We start from the raw sequence: 18,904 nt of genomic DNA, 5'->3' as shown, positions 1-18,904 counted from the left end.
TCCCAGCACTTTGGGAGGCAGAGGCAGAAGGATCGTTTGAGCACAGGAGTTTAAGATGAAAGGCATCAAATCTATAATTACTTAAGGTTTAAATGAATATATACTTAGACCATGCATGCATACAAGAGGAAATACATTCTTTGCAATATTTGAATTTATGATTTAAAAAACGGAGATGTCAATTTAACACTGAAATTGGATCTAATGGTTTAGAAAGTTATTTTAGGGGCTATGTGAGCTAAAAAGAGCACTCACATAGGCAAACCTCCTTAATTTAGTATAATAAAAATTTCCAAATAGCTGCTATATAAAAACACTAATGGTGTGCAGAGCACAGGCCCTATTCTCAAGTTGCCTGTAATCTAGTTAAAAGACCATGACAGTTAACCCAGGACAGAATGTGGTCTGTGTGACAGTAGGAATGCAGGATTCTGTAGGATACAGAAATGCTAAAAGTTGTTCTGGATAAGTGGCATTTTAGTTGGATTTTGAAGGATGAGAAGGAAATCTCTTGAAATCTCAAGAGGCAGAGCGAGTATAAGGGAGAGAACAGCTTGAGCAAAGTTAAGAGAAATGTTGGAGGAATGTCAGGGTAGTGGGAAGTTATTGGGTTTTGGCTGAGAGTATATGAGAGAGTGGGTGGAGGGGGGATTAAAGCAGGCCACGAAGCCATTCGTGAACAGTGGAGAGTCAGGAAAGATTTCAGAGCAGAGCAAAGACAAGGTCAGCCCTGGGCTCTGAGGTTAGTCCTGGCAGCCTTGTCTAGGAAGAAGATCAAGTGGAGAAACTCTTGTAGGTGCTTCATATCAGTCCTGGTAAGAGACAAGACCTGCCCACCTGGAATGGAGGGGAGAGTTTTGAGGGCTTTTGAGGAGGGGAAACAAGCAGACCTCAGACTTACTGGATGCCGAGAGTTAAGGACAATCACAGCCTTCAAGCCCAAGTGAAAGGAGAAAATAGGAAGAGGATCAGATCTACAAGGGACATCACGGGGCTCTTAGATTGCCCAGATGGAAATATTCATCCAGCCTATAACCAAGACTAAAAATGAAGATGTTTCAGAAAATTAGATTCAGGTGAGAAATTAAGTCTAAAGATTTAAGAGTCACCTCCCTAGAGCCCCACCAAAGACCCATTCCTAGACATTCTGATGTAATTGGTTGGGATGGGACCCGGACATCAGGATTTCTTTTACAGCTCCTCAAGGAGACAAAGGTTGGGCAGCCAAGGATGAGAACCATTACCCTAGGAGTAAAAGTTGATTATGATCTTCAAGGTAGAAAATGGGCAAAGGGAAAAGGGACAGGAGCCACACTGGGGAGATGGGTTGGGGAAGGAGTGGTTGGAGAGACTGGACAGTGCAGGGTCATGGACTCCTAGGGAGGAGAGGATTTCAATGAACAAAGAGTGACATCAGTGACCACATGTGCAATGATGTCACTCAGAAGCAGGAGTATGACTGAATCACTTATTTTTATTTTTGGAGGTTCAAGAGACCTTTTAGTAGAACAGTACATTTATAAAGGTCACTGAGTGAATGAGGAGTAAGGAGGCAGAAGTCTTGCTGACAGAAACATTGTCGATTCAAAGGAGAAACAGAGGAAAATTGCTACTTATGGTTGGCTGGTTGTTTCTTAGTCTGGAGATGACTTTTGCCTGCTTTCAGCCCAAGGGGAGGGAGCTGGGGGAAAGGAGGGAAAGTGACTGTGGGCTGCAGGCAGGGAAGGAGGTAGTCAGAAAGCCTGGAGGAAATGGAGGTAGGGAAGGAATACGGAGTACCCCAAGAGGGGTCGGGGGGCATGGAGAGGAGACTTGGCAGAAGAACACTCATCCACTTCGAGAAGGTTGTATGTCTTTCAGAGATTTGGAAAAACACTTAAAGAGGCAAATTAAGGGAGTCCATATCCTGTGCCTTCTGTGTTTTCAGCTAGTGGAAATCTGCTCAAATTTGTAAAATGTAGAGGTGACACTGAAAATTTGAAAAGAATTAAAACATTTTCCTGGAAATCTTGAACAAGAGAAAACAAACACAAACAAGAGAACAATAGAAGAAAGACAGGGCCTTTCTGAAGCTACTAAGTGGCAGATCTAGAATTTTTTCTTTTCAGAGCAGGAGTGAAAGTTTACTAAAAAGCTTTAGAAGAGTAAGGAAAGAAGGAAAGTACAACTTGGAAGAGGGCCAAGCAGGTGACCTGAGAAACGAAGGGCGCAGCTTACCTCTTGACTTGGAGTTTGATCTGTTGGCCTACTTCTGAGATCTCGCGTTTCTTCTCCCCACTCCTGAGATCTTATTGAGAAGCTGCTGATTAGTTTCACGTGTTTTCTATTAGGAGCCTCTCTTTCCCTGGCACCGGCTATGACCAATTACTACTTTAGAGAAAGTTAACAACCACCTGACCATCCCCTGAGGGTCTCCCAACACTCCTGGTGCGCGTGGTGGGAGTGGAGCCCTATCCTTCCCTGCTCTACCTAACTAGCTGCCGACTGTAACATTTTCCCCCTCAAGAGTCCATGACCCCAAATCTTTGGGGTAAAATGGACAGAGGTCTGCCTTCTGTAACTGCTTCATGCTGACAGAGGGGCAGTGGTGGTTCTGTGGGTCTTGATTTCTTGCCTGCAGGGCTGAGTTGGCTCCATGAGTTGGTGAAAGCGGTATCCAGCCAGGTCAAGGGTGACAGGGACAGGCAGTCTAGAGGGTCTGTGTAGAGGGTGATTATTAAATATTGAGAGGATGGTATCCCTCACTGAGGATCATGTGGAACTTAATGGTCTGAAGGCAAGAGGAGACAAACCAGGTTATTAGATTAGAAGACACCAAAGCAAAACAAGGGGGTGAGGACATCTCCAAAACTTCTGAGGCTGCTGACACACCCAGGTAGCTAGTGGCTATAGTGATGCCTGCTAAGACTTGGGTGCATGGGGTTTGGCTTTAGTTAGCTCCCTTGGTCTTATTTTCCCAGAAAATAAACCTCCATTTTACCTCCATCACCTGGCAGGATTTGGAGGATAATTGCCCAGAATTAGAACATTGATCTGGATTTTTACATTACTCATCCCTTTTGTTTCTTCTGAGCTGCAGCCAGAGATCACTGGTTGGTTTACAGGAATAAGCAGGGTTGATCTAAAATCCAGACAAAAACTTAAAAGCAACTTATGAGACTTGAATTTAATGACAGATGTGCCATAACTTTTGAAACATCATTTCTCCAGTCCTTATTTTTGTTAACAAATCATGATAGGACTGATTTTTTTGCACAATTAACTTTAGTCTTATTATACTTGGCCTTATTATTTGCATAAAGTGCAGCAAGAATAATTATTTTTCACATAGGCTTTTAAAATTGGCTTTGATGGAACTCTGTTCCATAAGGAATCTTAGATAAAACTTTTTAAAGACCAGCCCAGCCATGGGTTTGTACCCCCAAATACCTATGAATTGGGTAAATTCCTCTTCTTTTAAGGTACCAAGATAACTTGGGGCTCTTGGGCCTGTTAGAAAGTGACAGTCTTTACTCACCACAGGTTAAGAACCCTGTACAGGGACTGTGTAGACAAGGAATGAGGCCAATTTTCCCAAGGGGCTTTTATTGGCTCTATAAGTCAAGTTTGATTTCTTAAAGAAACGCATACCATTTCAGTCAAAGCCTTGATAAAACAACAAATTTCTCCAATCGCAAAAGAAAACATTCTTTTTTTTTTTTTTTTTTTTAGACGGAGTCTCGCTCTGTCACCCGGGCTGGAGCGCAGTGGCCGGATCTCAGCTCACTGCAAGCTCCGCCTCCCGGGTTTACGCCATTCTCCTGCCTCAGCCTCCCGAGTAGCTGGGACTACAGGCACCCGCCACCTCGCCCGGCTAGTTTTTTGTATTTTTAGTAGAGACGGGGTTTCACCGGGTTAGCCAGGATGGTCTCGATAATCCTGACCTCGTGATCCGCCCATCTCGGCCTCCCAAAGTGCTGGGATTACAGGCTTGAGCCACCACGCCCGGCCAAAAGAAAACATTCTTATTCCACTTTTGCAAATAACTATATTGCCATAAGAATACTCACAAATTTTCCAAATTCTAGAGAAATCAGGTAGAGAGAAATATGCTCCAAATTTTGTTCACAGGTGTATACTATACTCAGTTGTCAAAGAGCTAAAAAGTTTCCTTGACTCTGAAAAATAAAACAAAGATTAGCAATGTTTACAACAAAAAGTCAAAAAAAAGATTACTTCACTCTTCTATTAGTTCAGTCCATTCAGTTAAACCCTATTCTGCTTGATATTCATGAACATTTCAACTCTATATAGGTATAGCTTGGATATCTGCTTTTAATTAAGTTGACTTTTGATCATAGCGCTCTTAAAATCCTTTTAATCTCTTATACCCGACTTTAGCCTGGCCAAATGGCAAATACTTGTGTCTTTTGAGCTTTGCCAAAGGCAACCTCACAGGTGAAGTCGATAAGTTTTAACTAAAGTTATGACTTAACCATGAGTGTACAAGGTATTTTTAGAAAGGTGATAAGCAATTTTTACAAAATTTAGAGTCCACAAAAGTAGCTCTGAGAAAGGAAAATTCAAGAACAGAAATCAGGCTGGGTGCACTGGCTCACGCCTGTAATCCCAGCACTTTGGGAGGCCGAGGCAGGCAGATCATGACGTCAGGAGATCAAGACCATCCTGGCCGACATGGTGAAACCCCATCTCTACTAAAAAACACAAAAAAATTAGCCAAGCATGGTGGTGGGTTCCTGTAGTCCCAGCTACTCGGGAGGCTGGGGCAGGAGAATGGCATGAATCTGGGAGGTGGAGCTTGCAGTGAGCCAAGATCACACCACTGCACTCCAGCCTGGGTGACAGAGCGAGACTGTCTTAAAAAAAAAAAAAAAACCCAGAGAAATCAGTCAGAAGTTGTTCATGGAGGGGCAGGGAATACAGTGATTTTTACCATTTCTACAACCAGTTTTCACAGAGAGAGAAGCCAGAAGTCTGACTGGTAAGAATTTTAATATTTTCTTTTGGAGGAAGGGGATGCCATTTGCCCCACCCAACAGGCTTAGCCCTGTCATCCTTATTCTACTCTCCATTATAAAAGACTTAAGAGGCTAATCTGAGGACCTCCTGCACAGGGGTACTAGGTTTCGAAGCTGAGTCTTATAATTTCTTTCCAGTTTATTTTTAAGCCAAGAGGTTTAAGATTCGAGGAAATTAAACTTCTCCCAGTTTTGGGGAATGCATCCAAGGGGCATGTCCTGTGATATGGAGAAGAGATTACCCATCTGCCACTCATGAAGAGAACAAAGGAGGGGAAAAAAAAGAAAAAAGAAGGCATCCCCCCTTTCTTCCTATTACTCTGGATGGGGCATCCCCCATCGTCCTGGGTTCCAGGCTTAATCAGTCTTACTGTATACCCTTGGTTCTTGGTTCCAGGCTTAACCACTCTTACTCTGTACCCTTGGGTAGATCTAGAATTCTAACTCAGGTCTGTCTTAATACAAAGTCTGGTATTGAATAAGTGCTCAATAAAGAGTAGTTAAATAAAAGAATACTCCTTCCAAAGCACTTCTGAGAGCAGGAATGATTCAAGCCTCCCTGTTTATCTGCAGGCATTTCTGAAACAGAGCATGCTCTGCCTAGGACTTCCTGGGCCATCTCTTCACCTGACACAGCCCATATGTCTACAGGATTTGTCCCCTAAAACTAAGACATCGAGCCTCATTCCAAGGCCAGGAGTCAAGGACATGAACAGTAGAGTTAATCTAGCATTAGAATGGCAGGATTATTACTCTGGATATATATAACGATTGTTTTCAAAGTGTTATTATGCATATTCCCATTTGATTATAACACTATATAAAATAGGAATGGGAATGATTATCTTTGCAGAGACGAAGAAGTTGTGGTCTTTAAGATTATTTGCCCAAAGTCACACAGCTACTAAGAAGCATAGCACTCAGCTTCTAAATCCCAATCTTGGACCCTTTCCAGCACACAGCGTGAGGAAGGGTGTAGAGGGAGTACAAGGACAAGGCCACCAAGTGGGAGGAGCCCATGTCCTGGGCAAAGGGGCAGGACAGGGGTCAAGACAAGGGAAGGATATCAGAAGTGGGTAAGATGGTAGGGACTCCTAGACCATGTAACTGGAGGGGACCTCAGAGAGAGGGAGACAAGAGGTTGTGCAGTTTCAGGTGGGTCCTTCCAAATCAATATGATTAAAACGACTCTTAGGAATAAAGAATAAAACATGCGAATGAAAGCAGAATGCTCTCTTAATGTCTTTAAATGCTTGCCTTAAGGCAAAAGCCACAGCAAAGGGAGACTGCTGAACCATTAGGCAAAGGAACTGTCCTATGCATCATAAATTCATTCACAAAAGTGTTAGCACGCAAAGAGTGCCTTGTTACTGGAAGCAAAGACAGAAAAGATTTGACTTCTTGAAATCCAGGTACCACCAGGAAAGACATGAGCCAATTTATTTTTCCAGTGCTTAACAAGAGAATACAAATGAACTACAACTGCTTCAACCATAATGGACATGGAATAAAACGAGAAATTCATAGAAAGAATGCTTCAGAACAGAGACCTGTGTACACTACCCTTTTCAAACGTTAAAAATTAACAAGGGTCATAAGATTCAGGGACATACCTTCAGCTGTCTCTGTGTTATGCAGGCCTGCCTGGATTCTTGCTTCTTGATCTAGATTTCCAACTCAGATAGACCTAGTCATGGCTCAAAGCAAGCCAAAGTGAGCAAATGAGGCACTACAAGACAAAGGCTGAGAATATACGTATATATACTCACACATGACCACACAGAGACTCACGAGCGCACAGACACACAGATGCACACACATCTATCCAGGGACTCCAATTTTAATACTTTTATTGTCACAAAATAACATCTATACCAAAAAGTACACAAAAAACATTTGGATGGTTTACTCAGTTTTAAAATAGGTACACATAGAACCATCATCCATGCTGAGAAACAGCCTGGGATCAATTACTTGAGACTGGGCCAGGCACGGTGACTCATGCTTATAATCCCAGCACTTTGGGAGGCCAAGGCAGAAGGATCACCTGAAGTCAGGTGTTCGAGACTAGCCTGGCCAACATGGCAAAACCCTGTCTCTACTAAAAATACAAAGATTAGCTGGGCATGGTGGAGTGCGCCTATAATCCCGGCTACTTGGGAGGCTGAGGCAGGAGAATCACTTGAACCCCTGGTGGGGAGGAGGTTGCAGTGAGCCGAGATCACACCATTACACTCCGGAGAGCCTGGGTGACAGAGCGAGACTCTGTCTCAAAAAAGAAAAAAAAAAAAAATTACTTGAGACTAATACAGAGTAAATACTTGACATGTACTTTTATTAGTACTGTTATCATTAATTAAGAGACATATACCATTTGCAGTGGTGCTCTGGGACTGCCATTCGGCAAGTATGTTTTAGCTGTCAGCCGGGTGCCAGGCGCTGTGCAAGGGCCACACCTGTGACAGTGAACTAGACTGGCAGTGTTCCCCACCTCTTTTCATCATCAGGTAAGTAATTCCACAATCAGTGACACAATTGCAGGGTGGTGGGTGCCCCCAGAGAGAAGTCAAGGACACCACAGCAGGAGGCTTGCTGGCTGAGGGGGCAGGTGAGCCCAGCTTCTCCGGAGGAAGTGACTGCTCTGCTGAAGACTGAAGGTGCCCAGGACTCAGACAGGAACATGCTCTGTGGTACAGAAGCGTCTGGGGGAGAGTCAGGGTCTGAGGGAACCAGGATGATCAACTCACCTATTAGCCAGTGACTGGCCTGATTTTCAAAATAAAAATCCACATTGCAGCAAACCTCCCAGGCACGGGCGAACTGCGGGGCTTGATTATCCAAGAAAGAATGGTGCGGTGATCAGGCTGGCAAATCTGAGGCCCCGACAGAAGCCAGTTGCCTCAGGCACAGAGGATGAGAGAGAAGTCGCCAGCAGGAGGCTGGGAGCCACAGAGTCCAGATCACGCAGGGCCTAATCGGCCTTGGCCAGTATGTGGGCCTCCATTCAAAAGGCAGCAGGAGGCTGCTGATGGGTTCTAATTGGGCAGAACGACATGATGTGATGTGGGTTTCTTGTAAATAACACTCTGGCAATGGAGTGGAGACTTCAGAGGGGATAGGCCTTGTGGAGACCACCATTGTGCTCTCTACCCAACTTTTCTCCCCTGGCCTCAGTTCCTCCTCTCCTCACTCCCCATCCTCTGTGTCCTGTGCTGTAGGCTCCCGAGCCCTGGAGGCTGGAGACACCAAGCTCAGCCTTCCTGAACTTCTATCTTGGGGCAGGCATGAGCCTTTCAGGGAGGGCTCCGGAGGCCTCACTGGTACATTTACAATTCTGTGACGAACCTTCCCGGACAGGTGTCATCAGTACACCAACTCACAACCCTCACTTTCCAGGTTCTAAGAACTTTTATCCAACACCAAGGTGTGGATTGAAAGTTGATCTTATGTCTGTGGAATTAATACTCACTATGCCTAGCATAGAATAGGTGCTCAGTGAATTCTTGCTGAAGGTTGAATAATTTTTTTAGAACTGGTCTCTTCTCTAAATCCAACATCATTTCCCTGAGTGTATTAGTCCATTTTCACACTGCTGATAAAGACATACCCAAGACTGGATAATTTATACAGGAAAAAGCGTTTAATGGACTTACAGTTTACGTGGCTGGGGAGGCCTCACAATCATGGTGGAAGGCAAGGAGGAGCAAGTCATGTTTTACGTGGATGGCAGCAAGCAAAAAGAGCTTGTACAGGGAAACTCCTGTTTTTAAAACCATCAGATCTCACGAGACTTACTCACTATCATGAGAACAGCAAAGGAAAGACCCGCCCCCATGATTCAGTTACCTCCCACAGGGTTCCTCCCCTGACATGTGGGAATTGTGGGAGTTACAATTCAAGGTGAGATTTGGGTTGGGACACAGCCAAACCATATCACTGAGTAGGAATGGCTTTCAGCCTGGCAAGCAGCCCTGATGAGTCAGAGTGGGCAACTTGTGATCTTCCTCAGGTTTGCAGCTGTGTCTACAAAGTTCTGACACAGGAGCCTGATACTGTTATTTGAGCATCCCTTGGGATGAAAGCTCAGCTTCTGGGACTCATTCAGGTGCTTTATCCAAAATAAACCCAATAACTCTTTCCCCTGGACTTTCTCCTCCTCATGCTGAGACCCAGCCTTTGAAGCCAACAGGGCTTGAGAAGGCCTGGCCCTGGCTTTTTTGGAGCGGGGGCGGGAAGGCAAGGGCAGGAGCAGAGCTACAATGATGGGGCAGGCCTTCTTGTTCCAGCTTTCCTTACACAAACCCAGGGAGAAACTTTCCACTAATATCCTTGGCTGAATTCAGGTACATGGTGTCCAGCTGGTCAGGATTCCTTAGATGGACTTGGCCTTCACACTGTGAATGTTTGCTGGAAGTGTGTAAAAGGCCTCTGCCGGTCTGTGCCAGGACTGGTCCAGACTCCCTCTGCCTCTCTGCTCCAATTGCAACTCCTCTAAATAATACACACACACACACGCACAAACACACAGCCAATATATCCCATTTGACTCCCTGCCTGGGCTCCTGCTACTCATGTCAAGCAGCACATTTGAGCTGTTTCAACCAACCTCAGCCCTACAGCCTGCAATGGACTCCTGCCACTCACCAGCCAGCCCCTTGGATAAGCGACTCCAGCTGAACTCCCTGCATTGGCCTCTCAAGACCAAAGTCCCTCATGGCCTTTTCTCCACTGACCTTCCCACCAGAAGAGGCCGTTTCCTCACAACCCAATCTCAAAACACATTTTCACTCTGTTTTTAATCTGTGTCAACAAAGACAAAATCAAGATTTTTTTTTTTTCTAACCACCACCATCATCAAGGAACTAATGGTATAGGGTGCGGGCTTTGTAAGGTTTAAATGCACAGTTAGGTATAAATACCTTAAAACATAAAGCAGTCATCTGGAACACACAGCCTTGCTAAGGGGATAGGGGCAGCGGGGATGATTATATCCTGAATTACCCTGCCAAGATATTGAAAACAGCAGCAGTGAATCATTTGAACTACTTCTAGAAGACTAGCTGCGTGACAAATAACCCTCACCCTCCAACCCCCCAAAAAAGCTTATTCCTCACTCAGGTGACAGGTCAGAAGCTGCAGGGAGAGGTGGCTTTTCTTGTGCAGTGATTCAGAGCCCTGTGTTCCTTTCATTCTCCGACTCCACCATCCCCCAGGAGACTCGCTTCTGAAAGACTGGCCTAAGTGCCAGCAGCTCGGACATCCCTGCAAGCTTGTCAGAAATGCAGGATGTCAGGCCCCACCCTAGACCTACAGTTTCAGAGCTGCATTTTAAGAAGATGCCCATGGCCAGGTGACTCATATAAAGATGCTCCTCAACTTGTGATGGGGTTATATCCCACTAAACCCATTGTAAGTTGAAAAATATCGTAAGTAGAAAATGCATTTACTGTACCTAACCTACTAAACACCACAGCTTAGCCTTGCTTACCTTATAGTGCTCAGAACACTTATATTAGTCTATAGTTGGACAAAACCATCTAACACAAAGCCTACTGTGGAATAAAGTGTTGAGGGCTGGGTGCGGTGGTTCACGCCTGTTATCCCAAAACTTTGGGAGACACATGAATCCTTGAGTTCAGGAGTTTGAGACCAGCCTGGGCAACATGATGAAACCTGATCTCTACCAAAAAAAAAAAAAAAAAATTAGCTAGGTGTGGTGGCACAAGTCTGTGGTCCTAGCTACTCGGGAGGCTGAGGTGGGAGGATCATCTGAGACCAGGAAGGTCAAAGTTGTAGTGAGCTGTGATTGCACCACTGCACACCAGCCTGGGCGACAGAGTGAGATCCTGTCTCAAAATAAATAATAAAGTGTTGAATACCTCATGTAATTTATTAAATATTGTACTAAAAGTAAAAAACAGAATGGCTCTATGGGTACTTGAAAAATGGTTTCTACTGTATCACTTTCACACCATCATAACATCAAAAAAAAAAAAATTGTAAGCGTAACCATCATAGTCAAATTGTAAGTCTAACCATCATGTAAGTCAAACCTATACATAGAAGTTTGAGAAGCCCTGCCCTGGAGCCCCAGAGTCCTCTGGAACCAGATAGAAGAAGAGGAAAGAAGGTCTGGAGCAATTAGAGCCCCTTCTTTGCTTCCTCAAGTGACCGGTCACACTCATTCATATTCCCTTGATGAGGACTAGTCACAGGGCCACAACTGGACACAAGGGAGCTAGGAAAAGGTAGCTGTCTGGCAGATACCACTCCACACTATGGAATTGAGAGGACAGATTTTGGTAGACAGACATTTTTCATTTACACACAGAACTTGTTGTATTTTTTCTTTTTCCTCTTTTTTTTTTTTTTGACTTGCTCTGCTGCCCAGGCTGGAGTACAGTGGTGCAGTCAGGGCTCGCTGAAGCCTCCGCCTCCCAGGTTCAAGGGATTCTCCTGCCGCAGCCTCCCGAATACCTGGGATTACAGGCACCCGCCACCACACCCAGCTTTTTCTATTTTTAGTAGACACAGGGTTTTGCCATGTTGGCCAGACTGGTCTCAAACTCCTAACCTCAGGAGATCCCCCCACCTCAGCCTCCCAAAGTACTGGGATTATAGGTATGAGTCACCATGCTTGGCCTTTATTTATCCATTAGAAGAAAGAGTATTTCCTCTTCTCTAGAAACTGCCTTGGGGGATGGCATCATGGGAATTTTTCCAGGTTTCTGTGTGAAGGTGGCGCTAATTGGACTAATATTTCAGACAAGAAGATAAAACATCTTCTTTGCCACAAGACATCATGTTCATAAGAGTCTGTGATCCCATGTGGTTCCCAGCAGTGCCTGCTTCCCCTCACCCCTAACACAGAGGGTATCCCCAGATGACCTTCTCCTCCAAACACATCTGAGGCATCTGACCACAGAGCAGCAAACATTTTTGTAAAGTGTTGAATAATAAATATTTTGGGCTTTTCAGGCCATGTTGTGTCTGTCACAATCACTCAGCTCTGCCACTGAAGCATGAAAGCCGCCATAGATAAAATATAAATGAATTCACATTATATAAACAGAGCACAGGAGAACTGACACCATCCTTCATTTTGCAAATCTTTCTTGAGCACGTATTAAGCAATGTGATGTCTCTGAACGCAGTCAAAATGTAAACTCCATGAAGGCAAGTATTATGTCTATCTTGTTCCTTACTCTAGTCCTTGAACATAGCACCGTGACTGGCACATTTATAGAATGAAAGAACGAATGGTCAAATGAACATCCAGCAAGGGAAAATTTACAGACTAGAAGAACTACATCAAGCTGTAAGAGGTCCATCCTGGCCAAGAGATCCACATAGTCAAGGTGGCCAAGAAGCCTATGATCAGAATAAGACAAAAGGAAGTCATCCACTAGGTCATAACCTTTGGTAACTTGGCCCAGGAAGGGCCCTTCCAGAACAGCAAGGCCTGATGACCCGTTCTCTCCAGTGAGCAGGTGGCCGCCAGCTTGAAAGCAAAGGCCCTACAGCAGGACAAGCAATGCTTGTACATGCAGCAGAGAGACAAGCAGGGACCTATTAACAGAGGACTCATCAGTGTGGGGCTCAAAACCTAATATGGAGGCCCTAGACAAGTACAGAGGCCATACTGAAGGGACTGCTAAGAGAAAACTTAGTCAAGGTCAGGAGCAGTCACAAATAATGAGGAAATAGCATGAAATCATCATGAGCCATGTGCCCGGACATTTACATATGGCATCCAGTGTTATCCTCACAGCAGTCTTGCGTGTTCATAATCTTCTCCTCGCACCTCCAAAACTGCTTTTGTAAGATCACACAACTTCATTCCAGGACTTTTCTGTAAAGCTACATAGAGTTTCTCAGCCTTAGCTTTAGGCCAGATAATTCTTTGTTGTGGGAGGCTGTCCTGTGCATTGCAGGATATTTAGTAACATCCCTGACCTCTACCCACCTATTATAACAACGAAAAATATCTCCAGACATTGCCTAATATCCTCCGAGGTAGAGGAGATGTGAGGGCCACTGAGCTACAGGAACCCAGACAGTGAGGCATTGGCAAATGATAGACACATATGTCAATGGAACAGAAGAGAGAGTCCAGAAACAGACCCATACATATACTGTCAATTAAATTTCAACAAAGGTACAATGGCAATTCAAACAAGAGAGAATAGTCTCAACAATTGAATATCCATATATATAAGAAAAATGTACCTTGATGCATATGTCATACTATATACAAAATTAAACTTAAAATGGATCAGAGGCCTAAATATGAAAATCTGAATATGTGATCAATTGGACTTAAATACAAATTTAAAACTTCTAATCTTCAAAAGACAGTTAAGAAAATGAAAAAAAAAGTTACAGATTGATGGGAAATATTTGCAAAACAAAAATCTGATAAAGGAATTGTATCCTCAATATATATTTTTAAGTCTCAAAATTCAATAATAAAACCAAACAACTCAATTCTTTAAAAGAGTGGGCCAGGCACAGTGGCTCATGCCTTCAATCCCAACACTTTGGGAGGCTGAGGCAGGAGGATCGCTTGAGGCCAGGAGCTCAAGACCAGGCAGGCAACAGAACAAGATGGAGATCTCTACAAAAAAAAAAAAAAGTCAGGCATGGTGGCATGTGCCTGTAGTCCCAGCTACCTGGGAAGCCAAGGCAGAAGGATTACTTGAGCCCAGGAGTTCAAGTTTACGGTCAGATGTATCATGCCACTGCACTCCAGCCTTGACAACAGAGCAAGACCCTGTTTCAAAAAAATCAACCAATCGATCAAAAATTTAAAAAAAGGAAAATTGTGAAAAGGCACTTCAACAAAGAAGATAAACAGAAGACAACTGCATAATAGCATGCTCAACATTATTTATCATTAGGGAAATGCAAATTAAACCCACCAGGTGATACCAATTACACACCTACTAGAAATGGCTAAAATTTTAAAAACTGACATGCATTGTTAGTAGGATACAACCATCTTGGAAAGTATTTGGCAGTTTCTTTTCTTTCTTTTTTTGAGACAGGGTCTTACTCTGTCACCCAGGCTGGAGGGCAATGGCTTGGTCATGGCTGGCTGCAGCCTCAACCTCCCTGAGCTCAGGTGATCCTCCTATCTCAGCCTCCCAAGTAGCTGGGACTACAGGCACATGCCACCATACCCAGCTGATTTTTGTATAGTTTGTAGAGATAAGGTCTCACCTTGTTGGCCAGGCTGGTCTCAAACTCCTGGGCTCAAGCAATCCCTCCACCTTAGCCTCCCAAAGTGCTGGGATTACAGGCATGAGCCACCATACCCAGCCTGCAGTTTCTTATAGAGTTGAAATAAGCTTACATATTTATTTATTTATTTATTTATTTATTTTTATGTTAAGTTCCAGGGTGTATATGCAGGTTTGTACGTAGATAAACCCGTGCCATGGTGGTTTGCTACAGTTGTCACCCCATCACCTAGGTATTGAGCCCACCATGTGTTAGCTCTTTTTCCTGATGCTCTCCCTCCCCTCCCGCCCTCCCTCAGTAGGCCCCAGTGTGTGTTGTTCCCCTCCCTGTGTCCATGTGTTCTCATTGTTCAGCTCCCATTTATAACTGAGAACATGCAGTGTTTGGTTTTCTGTTCCTGCATTCGTTTGCTAAGGATAATGGCTTCCAGTTCCATCCATGTCCCTGCAAAGGACATGATCTCATTCCTTTTTATGGCTGCATAGTATTCCATGGTGTATATGGATCACATTTTCTTTATCCAGTCTATCATTGCCAGCTTATATTTTGTTACAGCAGCCCGAATAGACTAAGATAGACTTCCTCTTTGACCCATGGGTTATTTAGAAATGCGTATCTCCAAATGTTTGGGGATTTTCCAGCTATCTTTCTGTTGTTGATTTCTAGTTTAATTTCATGTGGTCTGACATCATTCTTTGTATGATTCCTATTCTTTTGAATCTGTTAAGGTATGGTTTATAGCCTGGAATGTGTTGTATCTTGGTGAATCTTCATGTGAGTGTGCAAAAAATGTGTGCGCTGGTGTTGTTGGATAAAGTCATCTATAGATGCCTATTATATCTTGTTGATTGGTGGTGGTGCTGTTCAGTTCAGCTATATCCTTACTGATTTTCTGCTTGATGGATCTGACTTATCTCAAAGTCCATGGTCAATCACTCTACTCACTACCTTACACACACTTTCAAATCCCTTGCCCCTCTTTGCTTCTGTGCATAAACCACAATTATGGTCCAAGCTAACTCTGCGTGTACCTTGCCTATCTCCCCATAGATGTTGAAGAAAAACATTCACCATGCTGACTGGTATCTCTGTAATTCATAACCACTAACCTCAAGTGGTCCCAGTATGCTGCTGGGCAAACAGGCCGACACTCCCTGGTCCATTCCCAGGGATAGACCCATTCCATCCACCTCTCATGGATGACTATTTCGTACCTTCTCATTTCCCTTCAAATCGCCAACACTTCCTCCTTAATCCTTGCTCTCAGCAGATGACCTTGCTTCCTAGTTCACATTAAGATATTAGAAGAAGTTTCTACCACCATATCTACACTTGTATTTGTGCCCCTATACGCTGCCTCCAGGCCTTTCACTCTCAATTACTTGCCTATGCCACTAGCAAATGGCAACCCCTGCCCTTCTGGGCTAGACTGAGCTTGCCTGCTCAGGGGCCATACTGCAGCAATTCTCCTCTCTTGCTCCTGCGTCATTCATTTTCCCTCTCTCTTTGATCTTCCTCATCAGCACACAGGCTATGTTTTCCTTTGGGGAGCTTTTTCATTCCCTTTTTCCTCTAGGGGAGTTGCTCTTCCCCACGATAGCCACATGACTCTCTCCCTCTCCTTCGCAGGTCCTTACCAAATGACACCTCTCAGGGATGCCTTCCCTGCCTAAGCTTGCAACACCCCTGTGGCGGGCACACCCTCAGGTGACCTCAATGAACCCTTGAAGAGTCCCTCTCCCCTTCAGTGAGGACAGAACCTATTCCTACTTGCTTCTAACTAATAAGATATAGCAAAGGTAATGGGGTGTCACTTCCTTGATTAGGTTACATTATATGACAAGGTGATGGGCTGTCATTCTTGCGGTTATGTTACATTATTGAAGACTCCATCTTAGTAGACTGGAGCAAGAGATTGTCCTCGCTGACTTGAGGAAGTAGGCTGCCATGTTGTGAGAGGGCCCGTGGAACTAGGAGGTCTCTAGGATTTGAAGGTGGCCTCCAGCAGACAGCCATCAAAAAGCAGGGGCCCTCAGTCATCTGAAAATCCGAATACATGATAAATTGGACTTAAATCAAAATTTAAAACCTCTAATCTTAATTTAAAACCTCAGCCATGCAACCATAAAGAAATATATTTTGGACTGGGCATGGTGGCTCATGCCTGTAATCCCAGAACATTGGGAGGCTGAGGCAGGTGGATCAGTTGAGGTCAAGCGTTCAAGACCAGCCTGACCAACATGGTGAAACCCCATCTTTATTAAAATACAAAAAATAGCTGAGCATGGTGGTGGCAAGCCTGTAATCCCAGCTACTTAGGAGGCCGAGGCACAAGAATCTCTTGAACCTGAGAGGTGGAGGTTGCAACGAGCCGAGAGATCGCACCACTGCACTCCAGCCTGGGCAACAGAGTAAGACAAAGAAACAAAAGAAAGAAACAAAAGAAAAGAAAGAAAGAAGGCAGGGAGGGAGGGAGAGAGGGAGGGATGGAAGGAAGGAATTCTGCTGACACCGTGAATGAGCTTGGAAGAGGACTCTTCTCTAGTCCATTTTTCAAATGAGAATACAGCTGCTGAAACCTTGATCGCAGCCTTTTGAGGCCCTGGAGAGAAGACCTGGTGAAGCCACATTCAGACTCCTGGACCCACAAAAACTGTGAGACAGTAAGTGTGTGTGTTGTTTTAAACTGCTATGTTTGTAGTAATTTGTTATGCAGAAAAATAGAAATCTAATATACCCTAGGCCTGGCGTGGCGTGGTGGCTCACACCTGTAATCCCAGCACTTTGGGAGGCTGAGGTGGGCGGATCACGAGATCAAGAGATCAAGACCATCCTGGCCAACACGGTGAAACCCTGTCTCTACTAAAAATACAAAAAAATTAGCCGGGCGTGGTGGCGGGCACCTGTAGTCCCAGCTACTCGGGAGACTGAGGCAGGAGAATTGCTTGAACCCAGGAGGCAGAGGTTGCAGTGAGCCAGACTCCATCTAAAAAAAAAAGAGAGAGAGAGAAAAGAAAAGAAAAGGGCAAGCAAGCAAGCTACTAGAGCCCAAATGTTCCCTAGGACCTTTTCTATTATTTATCTTTTCACCTTAGCATTTACCTACTTTCTGACATATTTTCTATTTCACCAATTTCCCTTGCTGATGTCCTATGCTTCCCCCATGACTCCTACACAAAAGTTCCACTAAGACAGGTATTTTTGTCTTTTTTTTTCTCTGCCATTATAGTCTCAGCACCTTCAATAGTCTCAGTACCTTCAATAGTCTCAGTAAATGTTTGTTGAGTGAACGAATACATAAGTGGACGCTAAATCCTATTACCTGAGCAGAGAAATTCATCAAACTTATATATACCTCAGGGAGGTAAGACAGAAAAGACAACAGACTTGTTTCATTTTTAACTTGTTGTTAAGGAAATGTTTAAGCATTGATTCTACAGCTCATGAGCAGCAGGGGGGAAAAAGCATTGATTCAAGACCACTGTGATGTTTCCAAGTAATCGCTTCTTACAAGTGTGGCTTATTCTGGAGGTAAATTATAAATTTCTAATTTTTAATTTCTATTTTGTTTTTCATCATCCAATATATAATTGTGACTGTCTCCAGTATATAATTTCTTAGAGCATCATTCTTTGAGGCCTTTTAACTTGACTCACATTTTAAAAATATGTTTCTCATCAACCCTCAGTACACACTGATACCTACATACATAACTGAAACAAAAGTTTCACAAAATAGTACTTATTCTTTTAATATGCTCTGATTGTTTCCCATTGTGTTGCATTCTGTTCTATTTCATTTTTTAAAACTGGACAAGACCCGCTGGTAGGACTAAGATCAATCCTCAGTTTTCAAGCTTCTCCCAGGTTTGGATTGCTACAGGTTTGACATTATTCTTCCCGGTGCCTGTGGGGAGGCCCCCTCTTCTGTGCTGCATGGAAAACAGAAGTACCTGCCTTAGCACCTAGGGGAGCTGGGGGCAGGACTGGCATTTTCTTGTAAAACCGACATTGAGTGAGCCTGCATTGAGAGCCCCCCACCTCTACTGCAGCTGAACCAGAGAAACACCAAGCCCCGGATGCTCATCGTCATTAGTTTGTGTGAGTGTTTCTATATTTCAAAGACTCTATAATATCCAAACAACTAGCGCAACTAATCTTTAATCATGGTCATGTCTCAGATGTCTTAACGGTCCCTGAGTCACCAGCAGTTGGTCTTTAATCTCTGACTGCAAAGTGTTTAAAAGAATCCCTGAAACATTAGCCACCTTACATGATTCCAAATGGCATAACTTGTAAAGATAATGAAAAATTATGGTAAAGCACTTTTCATATAGCGCGAACTAATCAGTGAGCCCAGAAAAGCCGATGTTGATGAAGTGCCATCAAGTTATGGCAGGAAATGCCACCTGCAGGTAAATCTGGGTCTAATTTGCCTTTGCAAGTAGTTTTCTATTTATTTGAATGTGAAATGAATCCAAAGGATGGCAGCTGATAAAGATGCTGCCCCTTCAACATTGATTTGATTGGAAGTGCATTTGTCCTTTCTTTGAGCGTGTAGTTTCAGAGAATTTTTCAAATCTCCCTTTGTAAGTGTTAGCTCAGCAGTGCAGACGGAGGAGGAGATGCCCCGGCGCCTTCCTC

The sequence above is a fragment of the Trachypithecus francoisi genome, unplaced genomic scaffold, assembly GCF_009764315.1.
Source record: "Trachypithecus francoisi isolate TF-2019V2 unplaced genomic scaffold, Tfra_2.0 Lachesis_group4, whole genome shotgun sequence".
Taxonomy (NCBI): domain Eukaryota; kingdom Metazoa; phylum Chordata; class Mammalia; order Primates; family Cercopithecidae; genus Trachypithecus; species Trachypithecus francoisi.
The sequence above is the reverse complement of the archived record's forward strand: the minus strand, read 5'-3'. Positions refer to the sequence as shown.